Source organism: Girardinichthys multiradiatus, chromosome 3, assembly GCF_021462225.1.
Source record: "Girardinichthys multiradiatus isolate DD_20200921_A chromosome 3, DD_fGirMul_XY1, whole genome shotgun sequence".
NCBI lineage: Eukaryota > Metazoa > Chordata > Actinopteri > Cyprinodontiformes > Goodeidae > Girardinichthys > Girardinichthys multiradiatus.
Genome location: NC_061796.1, coordinates 39,170,301 through 39,195,682, shown reverse-complemented (window position 1 = coordinate 39,195,682; position 25,382 = coordinate 39,170,301).

The following is a 25,382-nucleotide window of genomic DNA, read 5'->3' as shown; positions in this document are numbered from 1 at the left end:
AAGTCATGTCACCCAAAGACTTCAAATTAGTACAGGGCTGTGTTACTATACTGGATTAATTAGACAGAGTTGTTTTACTCTACTTTGCGGCAACTTTATTATTGAATATGCGGCTTTTAATATGTCTCAGGGTTGGCTCTAAGTAAATTTGCCACCAGGCCAATTCAGACCCCCATTTTATTCATTATTATGTTATATTGTTTAATTTAGCCATGTTGAAAGCTGTTAAATTATAATTGCTGATTCTTTTTCCTAAAAATATTAATGTGAAAATATAAAGGAAAAACATATTATACATGAAATATACTATAAAAATACAATGTACAATCTAGTGTAGTAACACAATATAGCAATGGTTTAGAGTCTTTGGGTTACCTAGAAGCTATTGATTTATTTATTCATTTTGTTGGTCTGCGTGTTTTAAATACTTTAGTTCCCAAAAATTGGTGGGAATATTATAGTCAATTATTATTGTTATCTTAATTATACTTTAAATAACTTTGTTACAACTATTTATTTTCCTAATCAGATAAATCTCTACTTTCTGACAGTTTAAGGCTTTTAAGACTTTGTTCATTGATGTGGTAAAAAGTTGTCATAGTCAATTTTGAGAGATTTAGCTTTTTGTTACCTGCATGTTAGGTTATGAATGGCCGCTCACTCTCTAGCATAAGTTGGAAGCAGATGATCTGATCCACAGCATAGTCTGCTGGCAGAAGATCAGCAAGACTGCAAGTTGCCAGAGCCGGCTGGCCTTGTGATTGGCTGGTAAGAGTTGACAGAGCCGACGGCTTTGGAGTGAGTGGCAGCCGAGGAAGAGGGGTTGGTTAGGGGGCTGTGAGTAGAGGAATCAAAATGGGTGGAGAGGGGGTGGGGGTGTTGGGGATTTGTGGTTAGGGATATGCGAGGAACAACAGCGTTGCTCCTGTGCGTCTGCTCCCTGACACTTCCCTAATCTGATAACGGATGAGGACAGGTTGCCTTCTCTGTACCTGGCAAGTACCTTCTCCAACCTGCACAGGCGGCTTTCGGCGGATAAGGCCAGACTTGGCAAATACCAGCATCCTCTGGAGAATAGTTAAAGGGTGATTAATCATTGTTTAGGCACAGTATGCAGAGGAAAGAATGGGAAAGCGGCGTTCCACACCTCTGAAGCAATTAATCCCTGTGATCTCCACCAGGTTTGTCTTGTAGATAAGTCAAGGTACAAAACTGTTCCTAATTTATCAACCCACTCATGCCACACAGCATAAAACACACAATTTATTTCCAATCATTTATAGTCAAATTTTAAAAAGAGTGACTTTGCCACATCCAAGTGTGCCTTATATTAGCTTCATATAAACTAAGTACCCGAGATTACAACGGGAATCTTGTTTTATTGTGCACATCTGGTGGAGTCACAAAGCATTTTCACATTTGCTGTCTGAATTTTTGAGTGATTGTGGCATAAATCATTTTGCTAATCAGAAACATAAGTGACACGAATGCATCTCCCCTCTTGGAACAAAGAAGCAACATATGGCTCTAAAAAACACTCAGGTCTTTTATTTGCAAGGTATATAACCTGTGCATAAACCAATATTATTGGACTGATTTGCATTTTTCTTTCATTCTCGGCTCTTTTTCAGATCTCATCTCGCAGATGACTTCAATAATGGATAAAACAAGCATTTCTCCCTCGTTATATATTTGATTCTCAACTTGAGTGCAGTTAAGCAAAGCATAAGACTCAGCTCAATGGTTTGTTGCAAGGTGAATTATGGCACTGAAAAGAACATACACCAGATTGCATGCATGACAGATTTATGTAAATATGAAAACCACCACAAAAAGTACTGTCCCCCTCCTCCTCTAATAAACTACATTAACAGAAGAACCAAAAAACAGCATTGATATGACAAGATGAATTCCTTTATTACGAGTGGGTTCTCTCCGGATCTTGCTGCATCGCTTCCAAATCATATTTGCCTCCTAAAATGGGAGGCAGAGGGGGAGGGACACATTCTTGCCAATAATAGTAAAATGGCTTCTGTTTTAATTGCATCATTACATACCCAATATCAGCAGCCTGCCTGCCAATATCAATATTGCCGTAACATGGGTGGAATATAGATGACCCTGGGTATGCGTGGGTCTTCGATGAGAGCCTCCATGCCAGGCTCATCCCACTGCCCGCTGTGCTGGGAATGGGAATGTAGGCCGGTGAGCAGCTCCTCTTTCTAATGTCCCCCCATACTCCCTTAATTGTGGACGGATCCTATTTGGAATTTGATAGCGGCTTGGAAACAGTGATCGCTCCTCAAAGGAATTGATAGGTCTTTAGGGAAACATCGTGTTACCATCTTTGTATGCTTGTGTGTCCGTCTTTAAGTGCTAAGCTATATTTGTTATAGAGGAAAGGCTCTGCATAATGCATCCTTAGATTACAATGACACAACTAGTATGAAGTGGAATCGCACAGGTCAAGTAAGCAGCATAAAGGTTAACTGATGAAAGCACACAAGTTCTCCTCCTAAATGTGGTTTTACAAAAAAGTAAAAGTGTGCTAAAGTCAAAAAGCTGCTTTGCATCGTTCATCAGATGAAGCTGCACAAATAGGATGGCAGCAAACATAATAGTTAGTTACTGCCTTGATAAGGGGACAATTAGATCTCATAGGTCCCACCTCGGATCCACTTCATATATTCATATTAATGCATTCAAGACTGCAGAGTGAAAGATAATTTTCCTGCCTAAATATTTCATTCTAGCTTAAAATTTAGCTCATAATTAGAGCTCCCTAATGCCAAGAGCATCCAGTTTGTCCGTTTTAATTAGAATGTGGTTTAACTATTAATTATGTATCTTTATGTCACAGTTTTGAGCCTAACAGATTGTGTTAGGGGTGGTGATGGGTTGGTATTGGGTTATGATTTATTTACCTGCACACACTTGCTCAGATCCACACACTGGCATTACTATTCCGGGTGAAGATGTACAAGATATACAAAATATAAAATAGCAAGCACTGATTTGAGCTTGCTATACAGACCAAAGATAGGCACACAGTACCTCAAGGTTGTGTACTTAGATCTATACTTTTCTCTCAATGAATGCTTCATTTTTTTAAAACATTGACTACAGTTTGCTATATTTGTAAACAGTACAAAGCTAATCCCTTCCAGTGTAGGACATTCAAAGCAAATATAATTTATGACTATTTCAGGTCAGCCATTAATCCCCTTTATTTAACCCAAGAAATACATAGGACATTTTACTTTTTCAGCCTGTACATTTTGTCCAAATTTAACCTAAACAAAGACAGTTCTTACTAACACTTTTCAGTCATATTTAGTCCTTTATTTTAAACTTTACATAGGTGTCAGTTAATTGGATTTCAAAATCTGTCCTACAGATCTAATTATCTGGATGGCATTTATTATTATTATTGCTACTACACTAAGAAAAAACTGCATTTGTTGGAATATAACGTTCTTAAACCTATAGCCAACCTATAGATGACATTTGTACAATAATGACTTTATTTCTGAATGGGAATTGCCCTTTACCTCTCTGAGGTGTGCAGTATTGCTGAAATCACAAACATGCTGTTTCAGAAAAAAAAAGATTAGCTTGACAATATTTTTCTCAATTCAAGACTCAACCACTACAATTCCTTGATGCCAACTGGTTCCAAAAAATGTTATTAATCAAATATTGTGCAATTGTAGTTTTACTTTGACCACAAGGAAATATTGTATTGCTCCAATTTCTACTTCTTTACAGTTTAAAAGTTTAACTTAAAATATATCAAGCTCCTCTCTAGTCCAACAGCTTCTAGTTAAATTTGTGAGGCAGACACTGAGTCCAATGTTAAGACTCGGCTTAAATGTTTACCATCTGATTAAAATTAGGACTGACTCAGTTGATCACGACTGCTGAAAAATGTATTTAATGCAAATCTACAGATTATATTTTTTAACCTATATGCCTGAATCTGAATTTTTCTTGATGTTTTTGATGAAATATAAAACTTGCTATCCCTAAACTGAATGTGTTGGACTTTTATTGGGCTGGGTTGTGTTTTTATATAGAAAAATAGAGTCAACTTGTTCTTTGATTTGCTATTATATAATTAAACTATGACACCATTTCCAGCAGCCTCCTTGGTTGATTCTTTACACTTTTTTTGCTGAGCCAACTAGTGGTGACTTGTTCAAAAACACAAGACAAGACAAGACCCTTTTGAGTAATTAAAGGAAAATTTGTCACACTGAACGCAAAATAGGAAAAACTGTGGGTCTCATTATTTAAAGGGTTGCGCAATATTGAAATAGGAAAACCTTTGTCCAACAAATCTACATCAGGATCTTTTTGTCTTTACAGATTTATGATGGTTTCATATCCAAATGTCCAGTCTCCATCTGGCTTTAATGGTGACTCATCCTTTGCAGCCTTTACAAGCAGCAAGTTCGTTTATGATTGTTTTACAGCATGAATGGCCAGAAATGGTGAGTGTTAAACTCACAACCTGGCAGTGAAATGCTACCGTGACCACCACATGAACTTCATGCACAGTGAACTTTTGACCTCTTTAAGTCTGTCAGTGGCCCCAGCTACATTTTCATCATGAAATTGAGACCTGAGTTTCATTTGCATGTTGGATGTTTTTGTTGCACCTGTCTCAACTCTGGGCTGCACATTTGGCTGAACGTTATTTGTTTTGTCTCCTGATGATGGGCGCCTGTGATTCATGGAGGGAGTCCAGGACATCTCCAATCGACAGCTGTTGATAGCTCTGAAATCGAGAGCAGCAGTCGGAGCGTAACAATGAGCTCATTGCGCTCTTGGCTTGGTCGCCCGCCCAGCAAACCTCGGCACTGGGGGGATTTCATGAATTTCAACTGGGGCCACAAATGTGAGCGTGCATGGAAATTGCACAGGGGCTAAAACAAGAATGTATCACTAATAATGACAAAAAGAAACATTTAAAATGTACAGAGAGAGATTATTATCTTCATTTATTGGGATCTAAAGTCAACTAACGGCAAAGCTATTTCATTTGTATAGCACCATTCATATAAGTATCAGTATGTGTAATTTAAAGTCCTTCACAGAAAAAGAAAGGAACAGAGTTAAAGAAACGTACCCTAAAATAACACATTTAAAGAATATAAGTAAAATCTAAGCATCACATACTGTAATGTAATACTCAAATTTGAAACAAATGAATATCAAACACATGATAATAATGAACATAAATTCATACTTTTAGCTTTACGGTGCTGCAGTAAACCATAATGTTTTCAGTCCCAAAAAGACCAAACTTTTCTGTACATTTCAGGTTTTTAGGTAGATTGGTTCCAGAGCCGAGGAGCTGGTTCCCCTTGATTAGTTCTGGTCCTGAGAAAATTAATAAACAGGTCTGGATGGTTAATACATTACAAACAGTTCTGAAGTGTACCAATAAAGTTTTAGAACCTGTTTTTTTTTTTTTTTTTTACAAATGGGAGCCATTGCAGTTATTTAAAGAATTGCTGTAATATGATCCATCATCCTGGTGTGGGTCAGGACTATGACAATAGCATTTTGGATGAGCTGCAGCAGCTGACTGATTTGTTTCACCGGTAAATGCACCATTACAATCTGGCAATGCTTTTCAGATGGCAGGAGGCTGATTTAGTAATAGACTTCACACTGATTAGGTCTGAGTCCATACCACCCATGTTCCCTTCACACACTTGTACCTTTAGCCCCAATGAGTGCCTTGCAAAATTATTCACACCCTTTTTATCTATTGTGTAACATTTCAACTTGTAATTTAAATGTTGTTTTAGCTCATTTTATGTGATGGATCTGCACGAAAAAGTCTAAGTTGGTGAAGTGAAATGAGAAAAATTTAAATGAGGAAAATAATTTAAAAAAAGATCCCATCACCCCAGAGAACACCATCACCAGAGTGACACATGGTGGTGGCAGCAGTATGCTGTGGGGTTGTTGTTCAGCAACAGGAACTGGTAAACTGTTCTGAGTTGCAGGATGGTGCTAAATACAGGGATATTCTTCTGTCAGTCTGCCTGTGATTTGAGACTGGGACAGAGGTTTACTTTTGAGCAGGGCAATGACCCAAAACATACATGCTAAAGCAACACTTGAGTGGTTTAAGGGGAAATATTTAAATGTGTGGGAATGGCCTGGTCAAAGTCCAAACCTCAATCCATTTGCGAATCTGTGGTAAGACTTGAAAATTGCTATTTACAAGCGGAAACCATCCAACATGAGGGAGCAGGTGCAATTTTGCCTTCAGGTATGTGCAAAAATCCCAGTGGCAAGATGTGACAAGTTCATAGACTTATCCAAATTGACTTGCAGCTGTAATGCCACAAAAGGTGGCTCTACAAAGTACTCAGTTTAGGGGGGCTTGGAGTTTTCTGTTATTTTGTCCTATTTGTTGCTTGCTTCACAATAAAGAAATACATCTTCAAAGTTGTGGGCATACTCTGTAAATGAAATGGTGCATAGTATCAGTCCATTTTAATTCCAGGTTGTGAGGCAACAAAATATGAAAAATGCCAAGGGGAGTCAATACTTTTGCAGGGCACTGTATGATTTGGATACCAAAGACTTTGACTCTAGTGAATTATTGTCATGTAGTGACAGAAATATAAAATTATGTGTCATCAGCAAATTTATGCTAAGACATGTTTTAGTACTAGAACATTTGAATTTGAGCGAGTACATCCAGTAGCTCCTAAATAAAAGTGGGCCGAGAATAGAGGCTTGAGTCTCCCCATGTGTGGGTTTTGATTGCTCAGGTTTGTAACTGAAATATGACACAAAAGTAGTCCCAGTCTGCCAGTAAAGATCTGAGCAGGTTTAGTGAGAAAGATAATTATCTTAAAAATCTTTTTAAATGTGAAAATACTTCAATATGAGACTGAGTGATTGACTTGTACTAGGTGTGTATGAGCTTAGAGCATCCACAATTGTAGGGATTTGGTTGAAACAAAAGTAAAGACGGTCTAAACATGATAAAGTCACAGAAATGTCTATTATTCAATTTTAAGACAGTTCTGCAGATTAGGAACTGGAATTAAGCATCTCTCCATGTTGTTTTTGTTTTAAAACTGTCCATATTCCAGCATTAATTGGACTGTCGTCATGCTGAAATAAGCTGTGGTTGGACAGCTTTGATGCCCGACCCCTCTGAGGTTACAGAAGCACCGGTGCCACATCTGAGCTCAAATTATCATTCTGGGCAAGCAGAACTCCCTCGGCTTAATTAAGGTAAATTCAGCGTTCCAGTTTATCATTGGATTTTATACAACATTAAAGCCAGTTTTGCTTGTATTGAATGTTTTTTATGTTTTGTATTAAAACAGAAAACGTTAAATGATTTTGGCATCCCAGGATTTTGAATTTGAGCCCTACTATTATGGGAACTCTGGGTTTGCGCAATGAATAAATGCTTAATAAAAAATGCATTGTTGTTGCCAACATCTGCATGGTACAGGCTAACGGCTCACTGGAGTGTGTGAGCCTTGTAAAGTTTCCAAATGCACCGCCGAGAACCCTGGAAAGATCACCTAAGAGTTTGCCCTTGTCATTACTGAGCTACTTCTGTGTGTGCGATTAGACTGAGAACATCTTTAATTGCTTTAAAATCTGAATGCATGATAAGAATGGATTAATTTGATTTTTCTGTTCCTACAAGTAGCAGATGGTTTATGTCTTCAGAATGCTCATGTTGTAAAATGAGATCCCCAGCTTGTCGCTGATTGGTCACTGTTAATGAAGCATGCTGTGCTGATTATTGATTTAGAAAATGAGGACAGCACAAAAACTGTGAGTTCCTGTGATAAATTAAAGACAAACTCTGTTTATTGCTGACAGAAACCTAAATGAAGAACAAGAAAGATTCAGTTTCCTGTTCAGGTGCCCTGTCAAAGTAATTCTGTTCTTTATTTAAAAACAGGCACTTTTATGGTTTCCTCTAACAAGCAGATGGTCGAGTTGACTTATTTGTGTTTTGTGTTTCTGAATGACCGATCAGATGCATGATGGGAAATGCAATGAGCTGCTTGTCAGGGAAGAGACAATTCACGGGAGAGAGGGCCTGTAGAAGCTACACACATTCCCAATTTAGTCCCCCATCTCTCTGGTTTTTAAGGTTAGTAATTTTTTTTTGCATTATTATTGGCTGTTGCGAGAGCAGCTGTTCCCCAGCCTCCTTCCCTTCCGAATTACCATCCTCACACTGACAGACAGGCAGCTGACGGGGAAAACTCTGCGTGCATGAGGAGATCCAATTCAGCAATGAAACTAATGTGCTGCAATGAGAAGGAAGACATGACAGGCCAAAAAGAGGAGGAGGAGGTGATTATCAAGGTCCAAACAGAATCTGGTTCTGACCTGGACTGAATCTGGGAGAAAACGGCAGCCAGTTATTCCCCGACAGGATTCAGATCTATCTTATATTTATTTACCTAATCATTTATTCATTTATTTATTCAGTTCCCCAGATACCTGAGTCTTGTTTTTGGCTGCAAATTCCAAACTGGCAGCTCTCCACAGCCTGCAATGAAAGCACTCAGAAACCACAGACACATTTTTCATATTTGAAGGAAAGTGGTGGGGGGGTTGGACACAATAATAAAAACTCCTCGGCTGTAGAATAGATCCAAAATGAAAACACCCCATTCTCTTTGACAGAGAAATTATTATTTTTATTAGACAGAAAAATCAATGTATATATATATTTTTTTTCTTATAAAGAAGAATTAAATTTAATTACTCGTACTCGTACTTGTACTCGTACTCATCATCTTCCGCTTCGTCTGGGACCGGGTCATGGGAGTAGCAGACTCAGTAGAGACACCCAGACCCAAGGCGTTCCCAGGCCAGCCAAGAGACATAGTCCCTCCAGTATGTCCTGGGCCGTCCCCTGGGCCTCCTCCCGGTGGGGCGTGCCTGGAACACCTCCCGAGGAAGGCGTCCAGGAGGCATCCGGTATAGATGCCCGAGCCACCTCAACTGGCTCCTCTCAATGTGGAGGAGCAGCGGCTCTACTCCGAGCTCCTCCCGGATGGCCGAGCTCCTCACCCTATCTCTAAGGGAGTGCCCGGCCACCCTACGGAGGAAGCTCATTTCAGCCGCTTGTATCCGTGATCTCGTTCTTTCGGTCATGACCCAAAGTTCATGGCCATAGGTGAGGGTAGGAACGTAGACCGACCAGTAAATTGAGAGCTTTGCTTTTCGGCTCAGCTCTCTCTTCACCACAATGGACCGGCACAGCGCCCCCATTACTGTGGCAGCTGCACCGATCCGTCTGTCGATCTCCCGCTCCATTCTTCCCTCACTCGTGAACAAGACCCCGAGATACTTAAACTCCTCCACTTGAGGCAGGAACTCCCCTCCAACCTGAAGAGGACAAGCCACCATTTTCCGGTCGAGTACCATGGCCTCGGACTTGGAGGAGCTGATCCTCATCCCAGCCGCTTCACACTCGGCTGCGAACCGCCACAGCGCATGCTGTAGGTCTTGGCTAGAGGGGGCCAGCAGGACCACGTCATCCGCAAAAAGAAGAGACGAAATCCACTGGTCCCCAAACCAGACCCCCTCCGGCCCTTGGCTGCGTCTAGAAATCCTGTCCATAAAAGTTATGAACAGGACCGGCAACAAAGGGCAGCCCTGCCGGAGTCCAACATGCACTGGGAACAGGTCCGACTTAGTGCCGGCAATGCGGACCAAACTTCTGCTCCACTCGTACAGGGACCGGATCGCCCCTAATAAAGGGCCCCCGATTCCATACTCCTGGAGCACCCCCCACAGGGCATCACGAGGGACACAGTCGAATGCCTTCTCCAGGTCCACAAAACACATGTGAACCGGTTGGGCAAACTCCCATGAACCCTCGAGCACCCTGTAGAGGGTATAGAGCTGGTCCAGTGTTCCACGGCTGGGACGAAAACCACACTGTTCCTCCTGAAGCCGAGGTTCGACTATCGGTCGGACTCTCCTCTCCAATACCCTGGCGTAGGCCTTACCAGGGAGGCTGAGGAGTGTGATCCCCCTGTAGTTGGAACACACCCTCCGGTCCCCCTTCTTATAAAGCGGGACCACCACCCCAGTCTGCCAGTCCAGAGGCACTGTCCCCGACCGCCACGCAATGTTGAAGAGGCGTGTCAACCATGACAGCCCTACAACATCCAGACACTTGAGGTACTCAGGGCAGATCTCATCCACCCCCTAAGCCCTCCCACCGTGGAGCTTTTTAACTGACTTCAGCCTGGGTGATGAAAGAGTCCAACCCCGAGTCCCCAGCCTTTGCTTCCAGCAGGGAATGCATGACAGCAGGATTGAGGAGATCCTCAAAGTACTCCTTCCACCACCCGATAATGTCCCCAGTCGAGATTAGCAGCTCCCCACCCCCACTGTAAACACTGTTGGCAAAGCACTGCTTCCCCACTTCTGAGGTGCCGGACGGTTTGCCAGAGTCGCTTTGAGGCAAACCGGTAGCCCTTCTCCATGGCCTCACTGAACTCCTCCCAGACCCAAGTTTTTGCCTCTGCCATAACCCAGGCCACAGCACACTTGGCCTCACCCTCAGCCGCCTCAGGAGTCCCACAAGCCAACCACAGCTGATAGGACTCCTTCTTCGGCTTGACAGCATCCCTTACTGCCGGTGTCCACCAAGAGTTTCGGGGATTGCTTCTGTGACAGGCAACATAGACCTTACGGCCACAGCTACGGGTAGCAGCATCGACAATAGATGCAGAGAACATTGTCCACTCATACTCTAGGTCTCCAAACTCCCCCTGAATCTGGTCAAAGCTCTCCTGGAGGTGGGATCTGAATAAATTCCTGGCTGACGCCTCTGCCAGATGTTCCCAGCAGACTCTCACTATGCGCTTGGGTCTGCCAAGTCTGTTCGGCTTTCTCCTCTTCCAGCGGATCCAACTCACCACCAGGTGTTGATCAGTGGACAGCTCAGCCCCTCTCTTCGCCCGAGTGTCCAAAACATGCAGCCGAAGGTCTGAAGACATGACAACAAAGTAAATCCTCGACCTCCTGCAAAGGGTGTCCTATGCAAAGTGCACTGATGAACACTCTTATGCTTGAACATGGTGTTCATTATGGACAATCCGTGACTAGCACAGAAGTCCAATAATGAAACGCGACTCGGATTCAGATCGGGGAAGCCATTACTCCCAATCACACCTCTCCAGGTGTCACTGCCATTTCCCACATGGGCGTTGAAGTCCCCCAGCAGAATAATGGAGTCCCCGGGAGAGGCACTATCCAGCACCCCTGATAGGGACACCAAGAAGGCCGGGTACTCCGCACTACCGCTCGGCCTGTAGGCTGAAACGACAGTCAGAGACCTGTCCCCAACCAGAAGGCGCAGGTATGCGACCCTCTCATCCACCGGGGTAAACCCCAAGAAGCAAATCCACCCCAGCCCGCCGCCTCTCCGTGTGGGCCACTCCAGAGTAGAAGAGAGTCCAGGCCCTCTCAAGGAGATGGGTTCCAGAGCCCACGCTGTGCGTGGAGGTGAGCCCGATTATTTCTAGTTGATATCTCTCGACCTGCCGCACAAGCTCAGTTTCCTTCCCCCCCACACATTCCACGTCTCTAGAGCCAGCCTAAGAATCCAGAGATCGGGCCACTGAGGTCTTCACCTTCGTCCGCTGCCCAATTCTCTTTGCACCGGTCCTTTTTGGTGGTGGGCCCACTGGGGGATGGTCTTGCTTCTCTCGTTTGGGCTTGGCTCGGCCAGGTCCCGCGAGGAGCAACCCAGCCACTAGGCGCTCTCCGACGAGTACCGACCCCAGGCTTGGCTCCAGGGTGGGACCCCAGCTCCGCCGTACCGGGCAACGTTACGTGCCTCAATTGTGTGGTCCTCATGAAGGTGTCTTGAAGCGCTCTTTGTCTGACCCTTCTCTCAGAACCTGTTTGCCATGGGAGACACTACAACGGGCATTTAAGCCCCGGACAACATAACCTCTAGGATCATTCGAACACTCAAACCCCTCCACTACGTTAAGGTGGCTTCCGCCTCTCTGCCTGCTCAGACGCTTTTCTCCTAAGCTCCCTGTTTGCTTGCATTGTTTTACTCCTTTTTATCTCTTTTTATCTCTTAGACAAAATTACGGAAATATTGAGCTAAAACTACTTCTTACCAGCGACTCCCAAGGATTATTATTATTTTTATTTTTTCTAAAGGATTTTGATGGTTTTATAATCAAACCCAAAAGAAGGACAAGTTGACACCAGCTAATCAGCACAAGATGCATCCCTTAACCACAGAGGACTTTGAAAATGTTTTACAGAAAATGGCTGTTTCGGAGATTAAAATCCGTCAGTTAGAAGTGAATGTGGAGATGAATGTGGAGGTGAATATGGGGTACAGCGATGAGTCAACTCTGCCTGTGATCCCAAACAGTGACAGCCAGCTCAACGACTCAGCCGGCAAACAGAACACTGAGAATAAACCTACCGGCAGACCCCCTGGCATGTTTTAGGCGCATGCCCAAAAAATCAAAGGGGACGACTCACTGGAAGATACCAGCAATTAAATAAATTAGAATGGCCAGAAATACAGAGAAACGCCCCTGTTTCCCCTGGGAAAAGGAGACTTCGACAGCGGGCTACTGTCATAACAACTGATAGGAGTGAGACAGCTGGAAATAATGGAATTCCTCTCTAAAACACATTTTCCCCACTACAGTATGAAAACCAGGAAAATGATCCATCCTCTGAGAACAATAAAAGGTTTGAGAACAACCTTCACTCTAAACAGTCTTCTCCTAAGCTGCCAGAGAAAAAGCGTTCCACTGGACCAAGAACCCTAATTGTGGGCAACACAGCTGTGAATGGGTTTAAAAACATCTGCAACAAGAAAAACACAGAAGTTATGATTGGTACCCGTAGCGTGGTGTCCGATATCTCAGAGAATATTCTGGCAATCACAGAAAAGCGCCCGTCTCTAGAAAACCTTATTATACACTGTGGAGCCATGAATGACATGGCTAAAAAACAAAAATCAGGATTGAAGGAGGATTTCACTCGTCTTCTGAATATTGTTGGAGGTCTCAATATCAAGGTGTTTCTCAGCGGACCATTTGCACCGATTTTCTGTGGAGATGACATTTTTTCGAGACTTCTGATGATTAATAAATGGTTGAAAAAAACATGTGCTACTACATCTGTGAACTTCACCGACAACTTCAATATTTTTTGGGAAAAAAGACAACTCTTCAAGCAAGATGTTTTCTGTTTGAACAAGCCAGGAGCCGGACGTCTCACATCTAATCTCTTCTATTCAGTAAATAATCCGCCAGCAGCTTCTACCTTCAGCAGAGAACATGGAGTATCAACAACAATGATAACGCTGCCACCAACAGCTCCAGCAGAGACAACCGGACAGTTGGCTGAGAAAGAAAGGTCATCACAAAAGGTCTCCACAGGAGAAGTGGACCCTCATCATACCCCCCTCCCCCCAAACCCAGATCCAGACCAACCCCCCCGTTAACCCCCCTCACCCCAGACCCCGAACCAGACCGCACAGAACTCTCCCATCTCCACACTGAGCCCGCTTTTTGCTTTACTGGATTCTGATAACATGAAAGCAGCTCTAACGATCGGGACCCAAATGGCTCTGACATCTTCTTTAACACCCCCCGTGGCCGAGGCCCTGTGACTAAACCAACATTTCCAAATGCCGCAGAGTCCCACCACATTCTAATCTATCTCCTCCTAATCAGGACCTTCAAATCACTTCTCTGTGATACAGTCTGGGCCCCAGTGGTAACTCTATCAGAAATGAACATGTTCAAGAAAAACATGGGTCCCTAATAGGAGATAGTTGTAAAATCTCTGTGCTAATATGTGACAGAAAGAACAAAGCCAAAAGGATAAGAGACAGTAATAAACAATCAAAAAAAGCCATGAACTGTCAGGTACAACCAGACACAGAGTTAATATCAGCAACTAAGTCATATAAACTGGCTTTATTGAACATAAGATCTCTGTCAGGAAAATCATTTTGAATTAATGACTTCATTACTGACCACGATCTAGGTGTTATGTTTTTAACAGAAACAAGGTTACATGAACTCCTCATGACAACTATTAAATCGAGGCACGTGACGTTGCCAGGTACGGCGGAGCCGGCGTCCCACCCTGGAGCCAGGCCTGGGGTCGGGACTCGTCGGTCAGCGCCTGGTGGCTGGGCTGCGCCTCGCGGGACCCGGCCGAGCCAAGCCCGAACGAGAGATGCGAGGCCATCCCCCAGTGGGCCCACCACCTGCAGGGGGAACCGTGAGGGACCGCTGCAAAGAGGATTGGGTGGCGGACGAAAGTGGAGACCTTGGCGGCCCAATCCCTGGATGCTTAGGCTGGCTCTAGGGACGTGGAATGTCACCTCGCTGGGGGGGAAGGAGCCTGAGCTTGTGCGGAAGGTCGAGAGATATCGACTAGAAATAATCGGGCTCGCCTCCACGCTCAGCGTGGGCTCTGGAACCCATCTCTTTGAGAGGGCCTGGACTCTCTTCTACTCTGGAGTGGCCCACATGGAGAGTCGGCGGGCTGGGGTGGATTTGCTTGTTGCTCCCCAGCTCAGCTGTCTCATGTTGGGGTTTACCCCGGTGGATGAGAGGGTCGCATACCTGCGCCTTCTGGTTGGGGACAAGTCTCTGACTGTTGTTTCGGCCTACAGGCCAAGTGGTAGTGCGGAGTACCCGGCCTTATTGGTGTACCTGTCAGGGGTGCTGGATAGTGCTTCTCCCGGGGACTCCATTATTCTGCTGGGGAACTTCAACGCCCATGTAGGAAATGACAGTGACACCTGGAGAGGCGTGAGTAATGGCCTCCCAGATCTGAACCCGAGTGGTGTTTTGTTACTGGACTTCTGTGCTAGTCACGGATTGTCCATAATGAACACCATGTTCAAACATAAGGGTGTCCATCAGTGCACTTGGCACCAGGACACCCTAGGCAGGAGGTCGATGATTGACTTTGTTGTCATATCATCAGACCTTCGGCCAAATGTTTTGGACACTCGGGTTAAGAGAGGGGCTGAGCTGTCCACTGATCACCGCCTGGTGGTGAGTTGGATCCGCTGGAGGAGGAGAAAGCCGGACAGACTCGGCAGGCCCAAGCACATAGTGAGGGTCTGCTGTAAACATCTGGTGGAGCCCTTGGTCAGGGATGTATTCAACTCCCACATCCGGGAGAGCTTTGACCAGATTCCGGGGGATGTTGGAGACATAGAGTCCGAGTGGACCATGTTCTCCGCATCTATTGTCGATGCAGCTGCACGTAGTTGCAGCTGTAAGGTCTGTGGTGCCTGTCGCGGCAGCAATCCCTGAACCCGGTGGTGGACAGTAGGGGACGCTGTCAAGCTGAAGAAGGAGTCCTATCGGCTGTGGTTGGCTTGTGGGACTCCTTAGGTGGCTGACTGGTACCGTGAGGCCAAGCATGCCAGAGCCCGGGTGGTGGCAGAGGCAAAAACTCAGGCCTGGGAGGAGTTCGGGCAGGCCATGGAGAAGGACTACCGGTTGGCCTCGAAGCAATTCTGGCAAAGGAGGGGGAAGCAGTGCTTCGCCAACACTGTTTACAGTGGTGGTGGGAGGCTGCTGACGTCAACTGGGGACATTATCAGGCGGTAGAAGGAGTACTTTGAGGATCTCCTCAATCCTGCCATCACACATTCCCTGGTGGAAACAGAGGCTGGGGACTCGGGGTTGGACTCTTTTATCACCCAGGCTGAAGTCACCGAGGTGGATAAAAAGCTCTGCGGTGGCAGGGCTTCGGGGCTAGATGAGATCCGCCCGTCTCTGTACAAGCGGAGCTGGAGTTTGGTTCGCATTGCCGGCACTAAGTCAGACCTCTTCCCGGTGCATGTTGGACTCCGGCAGGGCTGCCCTTTGTCACTGGTCCTGTTCATAACTTTATGGACAGGATTTCTAGGCCTACTGTTACCTACTGACACTTTTTTTGTGTCAGTAGGTAACTTTACATCGGAAACCACAAAAATCACATGTGGCATTCCCCAAGGGTCCATCTTAGGGCCCCTCCTATTCACTATCTATATGCTCCCCCTAACTCAGATTTTAATAAACAACAACGTAAGTTATCATAACTATACAGACGACACACAGTTATACCTTACGATGTCACCAGGTGACTATGAACCCATTCAAGCGCTGGGTAAATGCTTAGAAGAAATCAATGCATGGATGTGCCAAAATTTTCTTCAGCTAACTGAAGTTGTAATCTTTGGACAAAAGGAAGAGCGTTTAAAAGTTATCACACAGCTTCAGTTAATACAGCTAGAAACCACCAGTCAGGCTTGAAACCTGGGTGTAGTGATGGGCTCAGACCTGAACCTTCAGAGGCACATAAAGACAGTAACAAGGTCAGCCTTCTAACACCTAAAGAACATATCCAGGATTAAAGGACTAATGTCTCTTCAGGACCTTGAAAAACGAATTTATGCATTCATCTTTAGTAGAATTGATTACTACAACAGTGTCTTCACAGGTCTGCCTAAAAAGTTGATGAGACTGCTGCAGTTGATCCAGAACGCTGCTACCCGGGTCCTCACTAAAACTAAGAAAGTGGAGCACATCACCCTGGTTCTAAAGTCCTTACACTGGTTCCCCGTATCTCAAAGAACAGACTTTAAAATACTTCTGTTGGTCTATAAATCACTGAATGGTTTAACATCAAAATACATTACAAACGTGTTGTCAGTGTATTAACCATCCAGACCTCTCAAGTCTTCTGGCTCAAATCTACTCTGCATACCCAGAACCAAACATGGAGGAGTAGCTTTTAGTTCTTATGCTCCACTAATCTGGAATAAACTCCCAGAAAACTGTAAAAGTTGACAGTCTTGTCCCATTCATTAGTGCCTAACATTAGTGCCTTCTTACTCTCATTTATATCAGTACAATATGTTCATCAATTGTTAAAAAGTATTCGTACCCCTTTAACTTTCCCTTGTTTTGTCACATTACATAGGCCAACACATGGTACTGCATAACTAAAGTGGTCGGAACATGATGGTTTTCAAAAAAACATTTTAAATCTGTATTTAGCCCCCATTACTCTCATAACCCTAATAAAAATCCAGCGCAACCAATTGCCAATAAAGTCCACTTGCCTGTACCTTGATCTCAGTATAAGTCCAGTTGTTCTGGGAAGGCTTTGAGAACATGAGTCAAAAAACAGCATTATGAAGACTAATGAACAGCACATACATGTTACATTTGTGGAGAGGTTTTAAGTGGTGTTAGGTTTTAAAACTTTCAGAATCTCACAGAGCTGTCAAACTGAATAACTGAATAACCACAGACCGCTGAGCAAGCTTCTATCCTCCTATCACACTGGGAACCCAGCCTTATGTAGGGTCCTCAGGGGCCACTGTCCATGTTTTAGATGTGTCTGTGCTCCACCACACCTGATACAAATGATTGCATTACCTCCTCAGCATGCCATCAGGTGCTGCTGAAGCCTATCCCTCAATATTGCCATTCATTTAAGTCAGTTGTGTGGCAGCAAGGAAACACCTAAAACATGCAAGATAGTTGGCCCTGAGGACCCTACAGGCTGGGTTCACAGTACACACTCCGATTTCTCGCTTTAAAATCAATTTTTCAACTGATGGTGAAAGCGAAAATGGAAGACTATTCTTTTAACAGAACTAATCTGGCATTATGCAGCTGTGCTTTATTACAATGTCATTAAGCCCAATAGTATGCCTACCTTGAAATTTAAAGTGCGTTAAATCCACAAAAATCTACATATCTGGTCAGCATTCCATTAATCACCAACAGCCTTTCCAATGTTTTTCAAAGCAGACAAGTAATTGTAAAAACACTTATGAGACATAATGAGAGACTATTGGAGGCAAGCCTTCAGAAAACAGAATTTGCACTACGATATATTGAGTGATGGCATGAAGTTTGAAATTGAACATTGCAACAGCTTATTCCTGTAGACGAAAAATTGATTGGTTTATTGACAAAATAAATTTTTAACCGGAATTTTTCAAATGGATGTGCAAGCTGCTTATTAGCAACACAGACATGTATGGAGTAAGTACTCCTACTTTCCAAAGAAACAGCTACAATTTGCTTTAAGCTAGACAATAAAGGTTATATATCTATAAAAAAAAATACATTGATTTCTAAATGTATTTCTTATTCTCTCTTACCTCTATGTTCTCAAATTCATTTCTTAAATATTTTTTATTTCAGGGGACAAGAAGCACTCCCACATGAACACACAACACTAAGGGTTACAAGGTAAGGTAATAAGCAACTCAGATTCCCCTTTAAGCTGCTTATCTTTTCATGTATGCTAGGTCATTGAAAAACCATTTGGTCTTGTCACATCTTAAAGTGTGTGCCACCGTTGATATGCTCCAATTCTGAATAGTTCAGGTGTATTGAGACCAAGGGTGTAGGATTCAGTGTTTAGCTACATCAGGCCAGGGTTTATTTCTTATGCTGCTATGTCACCATCTGGTATCATGTCTACCTACATTGTTTAAACAAAAGGTAGTATGTAATTCTGTTATGAGGGTACAAGTAAAGGTTAGTCTACAAAAGATGCATTTCAGGCACTTCAATAGCAGCAGCAACTGTGAGAAAGAGCAGCGTGCTTTGAATTATTGGCTCTGTAACCTTTGTTTCCTTGATTCTGTAACTTTGCTAAACTTTAAAAAGACAGACCTACATGATCTGTTTTATTTTTAGTACTGTGTACCAATATTAAAGAGCTTATTACTTAAAAAATGTTGCTAGACCTTCAGAAAGCCTAAGAACTATTTGTCCAAATCAGTTAAAATCATTATAAGAATATCTGGAAGCAAAATATAAATTCAAAGGAATGACTCAAAGCATTTACACAGTGAAATATACAAACTTTACAATATCTTACAATAACAAACATAAAGACGCAAAAAAGTGTTTCACTGTATTTTTATTTTTGAATTTTACATATAGCATTTAAGTTACAAGTGATCAGGGTCATGTAACACAAAGAGTGGAGCTGTCATGTGAAAGCCAAGTTGAACTAAAGCACTTTCATTATTCAAAGAGTAGTGCTTGTGGATTTCATTCAAAACCCCCACTGTGCTCCATTTCCAGGCATACAGGCCTGCAGTGTCCAACGCAGTGAGTGCCTTTGAGCCAAACAACAAAGTGCTCACTGCTTATTTGCTTACCGAGGTCTCCTGTTCTTGTGTGCTTCTACTGACATGCAGTGCAAACATTTTTAATTACCTTTAGCTCTGTGATATCAGCCTCCCTTGAATAACTTGCTGTGGCGTTTTACCACCTGTTTCTAATCGCTCTGTGAATTTGTCACGGCACCAACGATGATTCAAACTAACACTGGGTGCCCCACAAGACCCTCCAGGAAACGCAGCAACCGGCAAACAGCAAGGCGTTTAGTGAGCCAAGGGAGCGACTTCATGGATTTTTTGCATCATTAACTATTTATAAGTTGCCACTTCGTGTTATTTACACTGGACTGATGGTAATGCTGTTCAAAGCTCAAACGGCATGCAGAGACCTGCTGGAATAGCAGGGGAGGATGGTGTATGTATGAATGTGTTAAATATTGTACAGAAATGCCACCTGCAGCTGCAAACTCGTTGTGGGGTAAAAGGGGCGAGTTGGGAGCAACTCTGAGGGGACAAGGAAATGCAGCAGCTGAATGCAGAGCATGTAGAGAAGAGCTTGTGTAGTCAGGGCACACTGTGACAACATTATGTATAAGACAAAGCTTAACCACAAGCCTCAAGGAATATTCAGTTGACCTGGTTTATCCCTAGCTTCAAACCACAAGACCCTATTCCGTCATCATTTACAGAAACGTGTCATTTGAAGATATGCCACGCTTACTGAATAGAACACTATCTATCTATCTATCTATCTATCTATCTATCTATCTATCTATCTATCTATCTATCTATCTATCTATCTATCTATCTATCTATCTATCTATCTATCTATCTATCTATCTATCTATCTATCTATCTATCTATCTATCTATCTATCTATCTATCTATCTATCTATCTATCTATCTATCTATCTATCTATCTATCTATCTATCTATCTATCTATCTATCTATCTATCTATCTATCTATCTATCTATCTATCTATCTATCTATCTATCTATCTATCTATCTATCTATCTATCTATCTGCCACATTTTAAATATTTACATGTTTTATTCTCTATTAAATCATCCTATTTTATTTTAGGCCTTCTTTTGAATGAACACCTTGAACAACTTCAGACTTCCACAAAACTACCAAATGCCGGCATTTTTGAAAGGTTTAATTTTTTTTACCAAATATTCAAAATAAATATTCAAAATATTCAAAATTATATTTATTAGTTCAGTTAAGCTTTGATCAAATGAATAGTATGGCTGGTTTGGTGGTGATTAGTTTTAGATACGTCAAAGCAACAAATTTGATTTGATTACATGCTCATCCAGGAGGAGGGAATGCTACAAGTCACTGACTGGATGCAATCAGTTGGGTTTCCTTAGACAGAAAAACTTTTTATCCAATTTGAATAAATAACTGAATCTGATAGCACTGTTCAATGATTAGGATTAATAGGAATGTATGTACCTGACTTTTGTGAAGTGCCTTGAGACGGCGTGTTGTGAATTGGCACTAAATAAATAAACTGAATTGAATTGAATTTGATTGCATTATTATTTTTTTTATGTAGTGCTAGATTATTCTGCAAAAAAAGGGTGACCAGGCCCTCTAGTAGTCGTGTGGTGCATACAATAGGAAAAAGCTTAATCTGGCACAATACAACAAAAATGTGAAATATTACAAATTTTCTTCAGAATTAAATGCAAACTTCTGGTTTATGCAATGATGGTATTGAGAAAAACATATGGTTTTAAGGGAAGTCGCAGATGGATTTAAGTGGGAGTATTTGGTTGAAGATTGCAATAGCAGGTTTTTCATCTTCCTTCTTATACAAACATTTTCAACCTATGATCATACATTTTTTAGGATTAACTTTTTCTATATGTATGTAATTAGATGTAAGATGTAGTAGAATTTTTGTTTTTATCAATGACCCAGTAAAAAATTAACACAACTTCGTCCCCTAGTTTTACATATTTACACCGAGGTGCATCTTAATAAATTACAATATTATTAAAAATTCTATTTATTTCAGTTACAAAGTGAAACATGTTATATAGATTAATTACACACAGGCTGATGTTTTCAAGCATTTCTTTAAGTTAATTATGATGATTTTCTACTTAAAGCTAATGACATTTCATTTCTTAGAATAATTAGAAAATCACGAGACCAATATACAACCATTTCTAATAAAGAAATGTGGACCTAAGAAAAAGTATGTTTAGTACCTGCTTAAAGGTTATTTTTAAAAAAGTACTTTTAATCTGACAAACAAGCTGCATCAGAATGCATAGTCTAATATATTGAGATGTATCGCTCGACCTACAAGCTGGGAGAAAAGTCGCACATTGCAATGAAGTGGATGCATGAGTTATCTGTGTCTGAGAAGAGAATGAACACCTGATTATATGAACACAAAAGAAACCACATGACAACTCTGACACACTCAAAAGATTTGCAGGCTGATTGTAGCACAATAGGCTCCTTGTTTTTTGCCCTTAGACTGGCAGACAGTGTTGCAGAAAGAACAATGGGACATTCACCCAACGACAAACACAGTACAAAGGTCTGAAAGAAGCACAATAAGTTTCCTGATCAGACAGTACGTGATTAAATGTACTCCAATACAGACTTGTAAAATAAATCTTTGGCACTTCACACAAACAGATCACGTGTACTTTAGTTGCTTTAGATCAGGGGTCTCAATCCCACGTCCTCCAGGGCCGATGTCCTGCAGCTGTTAAAGGTGTCTTTGCTCCAGCACACCTGAATCAAATAATTGGGTCATTCGCAGAACTCTGTAGAAGTTTACTGCATGCTGAGGTGGTAATCCAGCCATTTGCTTCAGATGTGCTGGAACATGCACATGTCCAAAAGTTGAAGGACACTGGCATTCAAGGACTGGTGTTTGAAACCCTTGTTTAAATGGAAACTGTGGTAATACTAGATAAATATGCAGTATGCTGATGCTAATAGTTTTGTAATATATAGATGCAGATTTGTTCTTTAGTTTAACGAACTGCTAATGCATGATTTATTTTATTACTCATTCTTTTATTTCTCATTTCAGATATGGAAATTAATCAGATGATTAATAATTTTATAATATGTGTAGCTATCAATCTATGTCATTACACAAAGTTCCTTGTGATTTACTTATGTTATGTGAACATGTTGCTCATGCCAACGCTAGACTTCTATTTTGTGCTCACATTCTCTGACTCATCGGCTCTCTGACATGGAAAAGTAAATAAACAGTATGCCACCTACATCCTCTGTGCAGATGTTCAAAGAAATATGAGTGAACCTGTCAAAAACAAATATTGAAGCAACAGAAAAGTCAAAGCATCAGAGATGAACAAAAAAAAAAAAATGCTCTTGATGTGACGAATAACAGCATCTTTTGAATCGCCTTTGTAGTCCTGCTTTGAACACTCTGGGACTTACTGCTGCCAGGAAACATGCAATACCAGTTTTTATTTTGTTGATAACTGCCGGGAGCGTTGCCCAATCACATTGCTTTTAGTTTATCAGCACCTTGAGGCTTTTATTTATGTTGGCCAGGAGGGATTACATCTTTGTAAGATTTTCATTAGGTTCCTGTTTCTTGTTGTCTGACAGGTATGTGGCTATATGGTCTCATTCTCCCTCTTTCTCAGGTTAGGTAAGGTTTACAAGATGAAGTATGATTCTCCTATTTAGGAGGATAACCTCATATTATCCTTGCAGAAACTTTGGTTTTGGTTTATGACATCCTCAAGCTAATTGTCATTCCATTGTGGATGTCTCTCACCAAAGTAAATGTATCTAGAGCTACCAGACCTCCAGGTACAGATAACATAGCTTCTGAAGTTTTATACATAGTAATATTTTAAAAATCCTGGCATATGTTGCATTTATAAAATAAAAAACTACTAAAATAAACTTTTATTGCTGTTATTTAAAGAAAAAAGATATTCAATCCTTATATTAAGGGAATAGAAACTCATTTTTATACCCTTTTCATGGATTCTCTTCAAATATGAAAAGTATGCAAGGTCAAATATGCACATACACCACCAATAATTTGTGGTTAGATGCCCCTTATTGCCGAAATTAACATTTTTAATTAGTTGCTTTATGGGTATGAACCTACTTAAGGCCAAGTTCATAGATTGTCAATAGGGTTTAGGTCTTTCCTTTTGAATGTCCATTCAGAAAGCTTATTGTTATCATGTTTTATCAATTTTAAAACAATGTTTGATGTGTGTTTGGGATCACTGTCCAACTAGAACATCCAACTTTGCCCTTGTTTTATTCACCTGACCCAATCTGTCACTCTCCGATAAAAGGAAAGTGGGAAGGATGCTCAGAAACAATCCAGAAGCAACCCGGTCTCAAGCTTAGCATGTAATTGAAACTGGTAGAACACCAGTGTCATTTTCCACAGTGAAACCAGTTTAGCATTGTGATGGACTGAGAGTTTCAACTACGAATGAAGCATCTGCTCCAAATACTGCTCCTTCAAGCTTGACTGAAATTTGCAGTTGCCTGCATGGACAAGAAAAATGCCTTCTGGGGAAAGGTGTAATGGTCAGATGGGACAAAGATTAAACTATTTGACTGCTTTGGCAACAAGTATGTTTGAAGGAGTCAAAGGAGAGGAGTTCAAACCCAAGAAAAATGTACCAGCTGGTAGAATCATGATGTGGGGCTGTTTTGCTACCAGTGGAGAAAAAATGGCATGGAGAAAAAAGAAGAGCTTCCTCCAAATTATTCAACCTCACCTCAAATCATCAGGTAGATGGCTGAAACATGTAGACAACAGGGTGTTCCACTATGACAATGATTAAACAAAAAAACACATACCAAAACTGGTTTGGATAAAGCACACTGTAAGGCATATGTAAATATTATTCTAAGTCTTAATGAGATCACATATATACCAAAAGCTATCTAATGCAGATGAAAATCAAGTTACTTAAATAAAAACTCAGACCCCCACAGAAGATTGCCTTTTTTACTGAAGGAGACTTTAGCTAAAATGTCTGCAAAATTACCACATATTATAAACACTGACAAAAACAGAACAGAATATTTTTTACTTTCTTTAAATATGTTCTTGTTGCACATTCTAGCCTTTTTAAAATCAGTTTCTTCACAAGGGGAAATGTATTACATATTTACCTGTTTTTTGCTTTCTTTTTTTGCTGGAGGAGAATTTTGCCCACCACATAAACGTGTTCCTTCTAAATGTGTTCTCAATTATTTGCAGTTTAATTTCTAGGACTGAGTCATTTCCCATCACATTTGTATGGATACGTAAGGGAACATGGTGTTTTCAATCCAAACATCCCTAGCTTGCATCCACTTGTACTCACCTGCAACCTCTTGATAATGTTGACTTCTCTGCCTGTGAGGGCCTTGATGTTGGCTCACTGAATGCTCCTTTCTGCCAGTTATTGAGACTCTTTTACCTCACAGTTTGGAACCGTGAATGTTGCCTCGGATTCACCCACAGTGCTGAGATTTTGTTCATGATCCCTTATTTTTTACTGATTTCTATTATTTGAATGACATTAAACAGGAAGCAGTTTGACCACTGCAGTTTAAGATGGTAGTCCTTTGCAAAATTAACTGAGCTACTGATTTCTTATGAGTGCCTTATCCAGAAATCCCTTTGAGCTTGATCTATTGCAATTCAGTTTTTCAAGGCAATGCACATCTTACTATGCTGCAATCAGTTTTTTTGGACAATTTGCAATACCCGGGTTTTGAAAAGCTTTTATCTGCCAATACCCATTTATGACTGTTTCCAATTTATTTATTTCAAAACTATAAAATAAAACAATTGCATTCAAATACTTTTCTGTAGCCTACCTGCCATTAGTGGTCATTAATGAGATATATTAGGAGTACTGGCGATGTCACTGAGAGCAGTCGTTAATATAACAGGGTTTTGTAAATATTTTAAAACAAAGACAAAATGGCAACCGTGTTGGCACTTTAAACTGACCTTATCATCTTATACTAGCAGTTAGCAAAACTAAAACAGCAGTCTCTGTGTGTATTTTCTACAGAATATAGATCCAAACCTTTATTCAGAGATTGCTAGGGAGACTGAGACTGTCGACATTTGCAAATCCAGCATATTGTGTAGCAGTGAGGCCAAATCTCAAAAGCATAAAACAGAGCACTTTTGGTGTTTTTCATTTAGCCTTCCT